The 10,302-nt window shown below is 32.8% G+C and overlaps 1 protein-coding gene across 10 annotated transcripts in view; it reads right to left on the bottom strand.

Annotated features, from left to right (window-relative positions):
- The window catches only part of LOC117169116 (probable tRNA N6-adenosine threonylcarbamoyltransferase, mitochondrial), a 210,974-nt gene extending 201,167 nt beyond the window's left edge, over positions 1-9,807 (bottom strand). For 7 of the 10 annotated variants that reach the window (XM_033355280.1, XM_033355279.1, XM_033355278.1 and 4 more), the window contains exon 1: positions 9,656-9,805. The gene's annotated coding sequence lies outside the window, so the exon portion shown is untranslated. Of the gene's footprint in view, positions 1-9,655 lie in introns of all 10 variants that reach the window. The other 3 variants (XM_033355285.1, XM_033355286.1, XM_033355288.1) reach the window with 2 other exon arrangements.
- Between the last annotated feature and the right edge of the window lie 495 nt (positions 9,808-10,302).

The following is a 10,302-nucleotide window of genomic DNA, read 5'->3' as shown; positions in this document are numbered from 1 at the left end:
GGCTTGTTCTAGCTGTGGTAGAGTAGGCGTTCCGCTTACATAGCCCCTTTTACGGAGTAGTTCAGCATGGTTTCGCAGACGTTGCTGCGAAAAGTGCGATATATATATATATAACACGCAGGGCTCCCGACAATGGGTCGGCCAACAATGCCGACCACTCTAGAGCTGAGGGAGCCAATTAAAAAGGATTCAATGCGATGGATCGGCGGTATCTCGGGACCCTTAGGTGGACGGAGCGATTGAATCACGACTTACTAGAGTGCTACGATGTGAGTGTGGCATTTTTCCGAAGAATCCGACCTCTCGGCTATCAATTATCATGTGTATAATGCAGCGAGAGCTTTGGCGGATGCAAACCGTAAAACAAAACCAACATTTGATCATAAGACCAAAAGACGAATGCACCAACTTGCCATAAAGATAGGCTGGACAAGACAGTACGCGTCCCGCATTCAGTGTGTGATTGACTACATCACAACTGGCAAGAATGTTACCACCAATGTTCGAAGGTTCGCGCGCGAACGCTGGACCTGTTATCACACACTTAACAAGCCAAAGCCGCTAACCATCAGAGTGCATATTGTTGAGAAAATACGGATACTATCTGACGCTAAGAGCAGTCTAGAGCGGAGGGAGAGGTGTGTCAGAGAAAATCAACAGTTTCTCTCTGACCCATTTCGACTCTTCCAAGACCCTCCAGTTACGGTCGACCACCCGCCAAACCAGAGGAGGTCGAAGTATTTTGGAGAGAAGTCTACGAAGTGCAGCATAGACAGGACGAAGACTCAGAAAATATTAATAGCTTCAAGGAGTTATGTGTTGCCCTCATAACACCTGATAAAGAACGCCCATCGATCAATATCGAGGAGTTGAGAAAAGTATTAAGAGGGATGAAGAACTATTCCGGCCCAGGACCAGATGGTCACAAGACCTTAAGGTGGAAGGACTTTCCTTCAACCCATCAGCATTTGGCCCGTATTTTCACCTCATATTTCAAGTCGGAAGAGCCGATTCCGGAGTGGTTGATGGAAGGGCGCACAATAATCCAGCCGAAAATAGGCAACTTAGCTGACCCGAAGAATTACGAGCCAATCAAACGATCGAGTCTCGAACGAGTCTCAAAGAAAGGCGTAGCGGGATGTCGGGAGGACCTACTTATCGATAGATGTGTCTGCAAAGATGCAGCATTCTACCAGCGTGACCTTTAAATGGCCAGATTTACTATCTTATCTGGAAAAAATCGTGTGACAACTAACAAGGTCACCTTTTAGAGAGGTGTCTTTCAGGGCGACACCATGAACCCACACTTCTTTTGCCTTACATTATTGCTACTACCTCTAGCACTTCGCCATTCCGACGAGTACTTGTGCGGCAAACCTGCAGATCGAAAGTACAAGGCCAATAATATATTTTACATGGACGATCTTAAGATCTATGCTAAAAACAAAGAGCATCTAAACCCAGCTCTAGGGATTGTCGAACGAAATACTAAGGAAATTGGAATGGAATTTGGGTTAGACAAATGCGCCAAGGTTTATTTGAAGCGAGGAAAACTGAATGGCATCCCTGAAGATCCTGAGGTCGTTGATAAAAGCGCCATACGACACCTTTGCGCTGGAGAGACTTATACATACCTGGGCGTGCCACCGAGCCGCATTCAGGATGTGACCTATAAAGGATACTCTCCGAAGCAGATACAAACGTCTTATCCGACAGATTTGGTCTTCCGAACTGTCGGTGAAGAACAAAGTATCTGCAACGAGCATGCTTGCCGTCCCGTTACTACTCTATTCATTTGGAGTAGTTCTATCGACGAAGAACATGCTCAGATCTCTTGATATCGGGACAAGAAAGGTTATGCACATGAACAAAAGCATGCATCTTAAGTCTTCCGTTCCGCGACTGTACATCTCACGCCGTCAAGGGGGTCGCGGAATATTGAGTCTTGATTGTTTTCACAACAGGATTATTCTGGGTACAGCACATAAAGTTGCAAATGGAAGAGATCCTCTTCTTAAAATGGTCAGGAATCACGAAGAAGTGGGCAAAGGAGCATGTCTGTACAAAGCAGCGGAGGAGGCTGCTAAAACAATCGGACTTGACTTCAGTATTATGGGTGAGCAAAATGCATCAAATCTAATCTATCTCGAGTACTCACTTCTGAAAGCCCGGATTAATAAAGCACAAGAGAAAAACTTTCGTGAACAGCTCCTCGATAAGAGGATGCACGATATCTTCCACAGAAATGTGAAGGATCAGTCAATGTCTTGTGAGCTAACGTTTGCTTTCCGAAATCGCCCGGATTGAAGTCTGGTACAGAGGGTTTCATTTTTGCATGCCAAGACGGTGTCATTTCCACCTTAACATACCGTCGCCACATTTTGAGCCAAGACATTCCCGATGATAGCTGCAGGGCGTGCCATGCACACCCCGAGCATTTAGCTCGCATACAATCTAGTTGTCCAACACACGCGGGAACAACCTACATTCAAAGGCACAATGCGGCACTAAGAGTGCTTTATTACCATCTCTGTCACTACTACGGCATTCACCTTAATATCGCTCCTCGAGAATGGGAAGTGCCGCATATACTGGAACTTTATATTCTCGACAATTGTTTCTGTTGCTCACTCGAGGCCTAACATAGTTCTTCTTGACTTCGAGAAGCGAACCATGCTCGTTATCGAATTTTCGGCACCAGCTGACAAAAACATCATAGCCAAGGAGAATGAAAAGAAAGAGAGGTATCGAGACCTTATAAGGGAGTTGCAACGATTGTACCCGGAATATTCTGTTAAACTGATCGTCCTTATCATCGGCGCTCTTGGAGGTGCCAAGCTTTCACTTGCTAATGGTCTAAAAAGCATCCCTGCGTGTCAACCATATGCTAGAACACTTGCTGGAAAAATGCAGAAGGCGGTTGTCCTTGGATCGCTCCGTGTTCTTAGGGTGCACGAGGCTTTTGCTGGATCGTCGTATTGATTCCTTTACAGACTGTAACCACCTATCTCACGGTTGTGGCTGAAATTTTACCGCGATTTCGCTGGAAGCGGGTGCAATTTTTCAGATTAGCACCCGCTCCCGGCGAAATCCTGCGGTTGATCTTATGACAAATTTTTAATTATATGTATATATATATAATTTTATATATATATATATAGATATAGATAGGGCATCACCTTTTCTGCCCTATCGAGGTGCTGCCCTCACCGTACTACAAAGCGGAATTCTTGTTTTCTCATTCTTCGTAAAATATGACAGTAAAGCAGTAGGAAGATTTTATGAGGTTAGAAAAGTTTAAGACGTATCACTCAATTTTTTCAGATCTGAAGCTTGAGCCAGGTTTTCTGGACATAGTCTTTTTAAAAAATTGTAAAAAAATTTTTCTCGAAAAATATAATTTTTTAATTAAAAAAAAGAAACTAGAAAGAAATTTCGAGATAAATCAATACTAAAAAAAATGTGTACTTGATACATTTTTTATTGATTTTTTTATTGGAATAATCAAATATTTACACCAAAGAAACGACTTTTTTAACGTTTAAAGTTTTTGAAAATTATTGTTTGAATTTAAAATAACAATAATTGAAAAAAACAAACATATTTCTGGATAAGATATTTTAGTTGAAAATATACATGGTATTTTTTCAAATTACAAAAATATTCCGAAAAATCGAATTGTTAATTTAAAAAATTAAAAAGAAACTTTGAAATAAATTAGTGCTGATTTAAATCCAGCAAAATTTGTTTGGAAAATGTTGTCATCTTCAAGGAAAATTTAGAGAGAATTTTTCTTCCGTTTAAGGCACACGTGTTTTTTCATAAAATTTTCTATACATTTTTTGTAGAATTATTTTAAACTTAAACAATAATTTTTTAACACTGAATATTAAACAAAAATTTATTCAATAAAAATATTTTATCATCGTAATTTTAATAAATAAATAATATTGATTAAGAAACAATTTTATATAGGGAAATATATCATTTGGACATTCAGCGGGAATTTTATTTTTTCATGTATTTCAGGCGTCCCTGTAAAAGTACAGAAAATTCGCTGTAATTATAATTTCAACACCTGAATCTTGTCGATGTTTATAAAATGTTGATCCTAGGGTTTTGGCGATTTTTTCCTGATGCATTTCAGTCACTCATAAATGGGCGTAAATTAAATGGGAATATATCTTAGAAAATAAGTTATTAAAATCCATAAAAATTTAAGAGACTGTTTTTACCTCTCTAATTTAAAAACTAATTATACTCTTTTAAGATGCCAATAAAATGTACGAAACACTAATTGTAAAATTTTCAAATTTTTGAGCCTTCAGTTTAACAGCTCAAATTTTAACGTTAAAATTTACCTCATTTTCAGCATACAGGCTTATTGTTTGAATTTTCACAATTTTCGTTATAAGTTATAGGTTAGGCCAAAAATAACTTATTCTGGGATTCGAAATTGGTATAACGTGAAAAGATACAAAGTTTAAATTCAATGCATTCAGCTGCATTCATATTGAAGTATGCAAATTTGTTGGTTTTAAAAATAAATTAATTAAAATTTATTTTTTATTTTTCACAATTGTAATTTATAACGTTTAAAGTTTAGTAATTGTAGGTCAAACATGAAAAAGTAGACTGATTTCAAATTTGAAGCTGTTCTATTATATACATATATTAAAGTATTAAAACCTCTGACCTGTTTTTAAGCTTTAAAAACTGTTTAAAAACTTAAACTTAAAAGCTTAAAAACTTTTTTAAACACTTTTGGTTATAATTTCTTAATAAAGGAATAAGTGCTATTTAGGCTACAAAGCAGCAATTCCAAAAATATATAAAGTCTTAATAGTTAAGACATTTTAAATTTGTAGTCTTCAGTATTTTGAATAATTCAAAATTTAAAGGTATTTAAATATGTAAGAATTATTGAATTGAAAGTGTTCGATAATTTCAGATTAAAACATTTCAAATTATTAAGTTAGAAAGTAAAATCTTATAAAGTTACAGGATGAGAAATGAACATCTTTTAATACTTGAATAATTATTTTAGAACAATTAAAATCGTATAATTTCTTATAAATTTGAAAGTAGTACTATTAAAAATTAGAAGTGCCTGAAAAAACTGAACAAAGGTTTAGTTTAAAAAGCTATTTAAGAGGGTGCTTTTTAAGTTCTCTTAATTTTTTTTTTATAATTTGGCACCCCCCACAAATTATTTTTTTTTAAGAAAATAGCGCCTGATTTTTGTCAACTTTAAAATATATATATTTAATGTTCGCTCGAGGTCAGTTTTGTTCAAAGTGCTTGTTCCTGGATAAATTGACTCTTATTGTTTCCGCTTTTCGTTATGTCACTCATTGATTATGTTTTTCATAGAAAATATTGAAACCTGGGTTTTTCAGGTTTATAAAATCATAATTAAAGGTCACTCAGGGTAATTTTCTGTGCAAAATATTGATTTATAAAGAATATTTGTCAAACTATAGAACGGATTTCTTCACCCAAAGATACAAACTTGAATTATACTATAGTAAAAACAACTGGAAAAAATTAGACATAACGAAATTTTGTAAAGAAAACAAACCTTGGTCGACCTATTAATATTCATTTTATTCCCCGGAAGATTTAAAAATAACTCTTCGAAACGCTTACATTGCAACAATTTTATGAAAGAAAAATAAAAATATTATAATTTTTACATAATAAATTGAACGTAGTAAAAAATTTAAAATAGTTACACAAGTGTAAACATTCGATTTAGTTTTCATAAACAATGTTCAATTTAAAAATCAATTCAAATTAATAGATTCTTAAATGAACACCCTTACTCAATTTTAAAATCTGATTGAAGTATTATTTCAGTATAAAATATTCCATTTTTAACATATTCAATTTGAATAAAAAACAACAATTTTCTATAGCAAACCAGTAAAAAATGAATTGTCACCATTTCAGAGTGATAGATTTAAACTTTGAATGTTACAATTATAATTTTTCTACTTTTCTATTTGTAATTTGAAAGTAAAGGTATTGTATTTTGATTGTTGAAGAATAGTTGAAAAATGTTAAATTCAGAAAAAACCCGAATAAGCTTTAGGTTTTTGAATGTTTTAAATTGAAGAAAAAAATTGAGCTATAAAGTTTTGAAAGATTAAAAAAAATTTTTTAAAGATTTCTAGGAAGATTTAAAATGATTTTTTATTTCGAAAAAGTCCATAACGCAAAGAAAATGTTTTTAAATATTCCAAATATTTCGAAATATTTACAAAATTGGAAAAAATCTGGAAGCTCTTGAAACAATTTTGTGTGGAGGATTTTACAAAAATGTTAGAAAAAAATGGAATCCGTTCAAAAGATATTTAAAAGTTCCGAAAAATTTTTAAAATCATTTTAAAAGATATTTAGTAGTTCCAAAAAATTTTTAAAATCATTTTAAAAGATTTGAAATAATGAAAAAAAATTAATACCTTTGATGATTTCAAAATTTAATGGTGACTTTTTATTTTTAAAAATGATATCACTTCAAGAGAAAGTATAAAAACATGAGACCACTGAAAAAATTCGAAAGCGATGAATGAAAAATCACCAAAAATGAAATCTCCGACGATCGAATTGGAAAATTTCCTACAGAAAATGTCCAAAGTAAAAAATCCCCGAATTATAAAGTTCCCTAATTTAAACATGAAGAAAATAATTTTCGATAAATATTATTTATTTCTTAAAAATATAATGGTTAAATAATTGTATTAAATTGTTTGAATTTAAAAGAATAATAATTGTTTAATGTTTTTTAAATGCTATGTACATTATCAAACAAAATTTTTCACGCAGAAATTATACATATTTTTTTAATAATTTTTTTTTAAATTTCAAATTATAATTTTTTAAACTTTAACCATTAAAAAAATGTATTTGATAAAAGTATTCGATTATTGTATTTTCAATAAATAAATAATATTTAATCAACAACCATTTTTTCTATTGAGTGAATTCAGGAATTTTCTAGTCTGGATATTTTATAATTCAGCAATTTTCTGTGGGGAATTTTCGAATTCGGTAATATCTTACTGTCATCTAATTTTTGTTGTCAATGCGAAATGTAAGCTGGCTTAGAACTGCCGCCTTAAGGTGGTCACCCCATGTAACGGCCCGGTTTTTAAATGTTTTTTGGGAATTTTTTTGACGAACGATAACAATTTACCACTTTGAACTTTTCACTATATATTTATTTACATTTGAACAGTAAACTGTGCAAGTTTGAACCCAAAATCTTTATTACAATGAATATGGCGCAACTCCGAAGACACTCGTATAAAAAAATTGTATCCATGGCCGGCATGATTCCGATCGAACGACTTATTTGACATGAAACGGCATTTTAATCTGCAAAGCTGTGGCCACAACCTGAACTAGGATATTTGAAAAATATTGAAAATTGAGTAATTGACACGGTTTTGATTTTTTTTCAAATCTCATGATTTTTTTCAATTATTTTCTTACGCAAGAAAAAAACGTTTTGGAATTTTCTAATTATCCTAGTTCAGACCATGCGGACACATGTGATGAATCTACCCTACAAATTTCAAAGCAATCGGTCAAACCGTTTTTCAGATATTATGCGGGCTAATTAAAAAAACGTGGTTTCGAGAAAAACGCGTTTGAAATTTCAAGAACGACCTAAACAATTAATTAAACCTAGTCATTTTAACAGCTGTAACTTTCCAGTAACTTCGAATATTGTAATATCACTTCGTCAGCATATTCTACACATGTGCAGGAATAAATTTAGACAACCCTACCGATAGAAATCTCTGAGTTTCCTCTAGCGAAATAGCCTGGCCCATTTGAAACTATAAGCAGTCGATTTGAAATAATTTAGTCTGAAAAATAGTCTGAGACATTTGGGTCCTTTTCAAGTTCCTTTTGGTTGTCCTTTTAAGAGTGGTGCGACGGTAATATAATGTTCCTTTTGTATAATCCGACTCTCCCTTTTCAAATTTCTCTTCAAATTATTAACACTGTTTTTTAATTGATGAATTTTTTCATTATACTTATTTATAATTATAACTTATATACTGATATACAATTTTCTAGTACTTTTCTAGAACTGTTAACTATGAAATTAAAAAAAATTTACTTCTAAATTTTAATCCGATGCTTAACAAAGGACCCTTGAGTGTCTACTACTCTATTGATATAGCCCCTCTGCTTGTCATTTATGATCGAATTCTTATTTCAATTTCAGCCTTTAAAACATTTAAAAGAACTACCTTGACTGACCCTAGAGAATCTTTAGAATATACTCAGATATTTCTTTCGGTAGGGAACAACAAAAAAATCGATTTTTTCGACCGGACAGACGGGGTGACCCCCTTAACATCTAAAAACCAAAAGAACAATTTTCTTGCCACTTGGAATATTTTTATATATTTATTTTTATATTATATTTTTTTATATATATTTTTATATATTTTTATAAAAATGTTAGAATATATAATAATTAAGAATTAGGAAAATACATACGAGAACTTGATTAGACGAATAGTAACACAAAAATAAAAATAAATACTAAATAATATCAAAGAACTATATATAGATGTTGCACTAAAAGTTTTGTCAGTTTGAATAAAAATATAATATTACAGATTAAAAAAATTATAACTTATAAAACAATATAAATTAGAAGAAATAATTTTAAAATTAGAAGAAAATATATAAAACCGAAATAAAAAATATTTATGGTCTTTTATCTTTGGCATGTAATAAAGATAACCATGTTTTTCAAAGTTATAAAAGGAAAAAATTTTAATTGGGAATTTAATTTCAATTTAAATGGTTCATGTCCGAGCGAAGTTACCATAAGTACGCATCGAGGGGCCTACTAAGATATCGGTGCTATCTACAGGTTGCGGCAGGTAGAGGGGAACTGACAATTTTCGCCAGACGCACCGTCTATATTAATCGCGGGTAACTAAACCCGCACCGCATCTACGTTTATAATATCTTTGCTACGGGTTTCGATTACTTCAGATACCTAACTTTTTTTTAAATGTTTAAAATTGGAATTTATATAACGTATCTCGTAAATGGAAATAGATACCAAAAAACGGGCAAAATTTGTTTATTCAACTCCAAAATAGTATATTAGTATATAAGTTATAATTATAAATACGTATAATGAGAAAATTCAATAATTAAAACAAAGTGTTAATAGTTTGAAGAAAGATTTAAAAAGGGAATCGAGTTGGCAACACCCAACAACTGTAAATAACTCTGCCCGCCCGATACGTGATGAATGTTATAGGACCATTTTATGACCCTCGCATTACTCGTAAAAGGACGGCGAAAAGGACAAAACTTTCTCCATCTCCGTGACTAAATCATTCAAATCGAACCTGCAGATAACCTCTAACGGTTCAGGCTATCTTGCCTGAGAAATCTATCTGTCTATTGACAATTTAAAGAAGCTACCTGGATCTTCAAAAATATCTACCTGAGGGCCTGCGGAGAATATTCTCGGACATTTCTCAGAGTCTGAGAATCTTCAGTGAATATTCAGAGATTTCTATCGGTAGGGTACAGATCAATTTTCAATTTATTTGCATTTTTTGGATGTATCAAATTTTAATATCTCCCGACAAGTTTGAAAAATACTTACTCTGAATTTCGAAAAAACAAAAACAATTTTCTAAAAAAACCCCCAGCAACACATGGGATCAATTGGGGTGTACTGGCCCTCACTGTTATCCCACAAAAAATACACAGGAATTACTATTGCGCATGCATGGAGTTCTCTCCACAATTAGGTATTTTAATTTGTGACGTCAGCTAGCAAGATGTCTGGTTGCCGAGAACCATCGACATATAGAAATTTACCGGTAATGCTGTGGGGAGAACGGTAATGGGCTCTAGAGAGAGAAAAAATATATGAGAATAGAATTATCTCTTTCTAGATCAAGCTGATTATTCGAGAATATTTTCTTTGGGTAAAGTGTGGCGCAGCACAGGACCGTGCTTTGTGTCGCGAGTGTCCCAAAAATGTGACGTTTATCGCACTTTTCAGAAAAGATTTATTTATAATTTATTTAATTATAATTTATTGTAAATAAATATAAAAAATAGTGGCAGTCCGTGTAGTTTGCGGGCGTTGTCAAGGCGTTTATATGGGGATATGTTTTCATACGTAAAGAAAGTTACTGAATTTAGTCAAATAAAAAAATGTTACAACAAAAATAAACCCTCAAAATATGAAGTTTTGTACCTATGCAATACGAATGGTTATATTTGATGTCATAGAAATATTGT

This window comes from Belonocnema kinseyi, chromosome 3 (genome assembly GCF_010883055.1).
Source record: "Belonocnema kinseyi isolate 2016_QV_RU_SX_M_011 chromosome 3, B_treatae_v1, whole genome shotgun sequence".
NCBI lineage: Eukaryota > Metazoa > Arthropoda > Insecta > Hymenoptera > Cynipidae > Belonocnema > Belonocnema kinseyi.
This window is presented reverse-complemented; position numbering and strand designations above follow the sequence as displayed.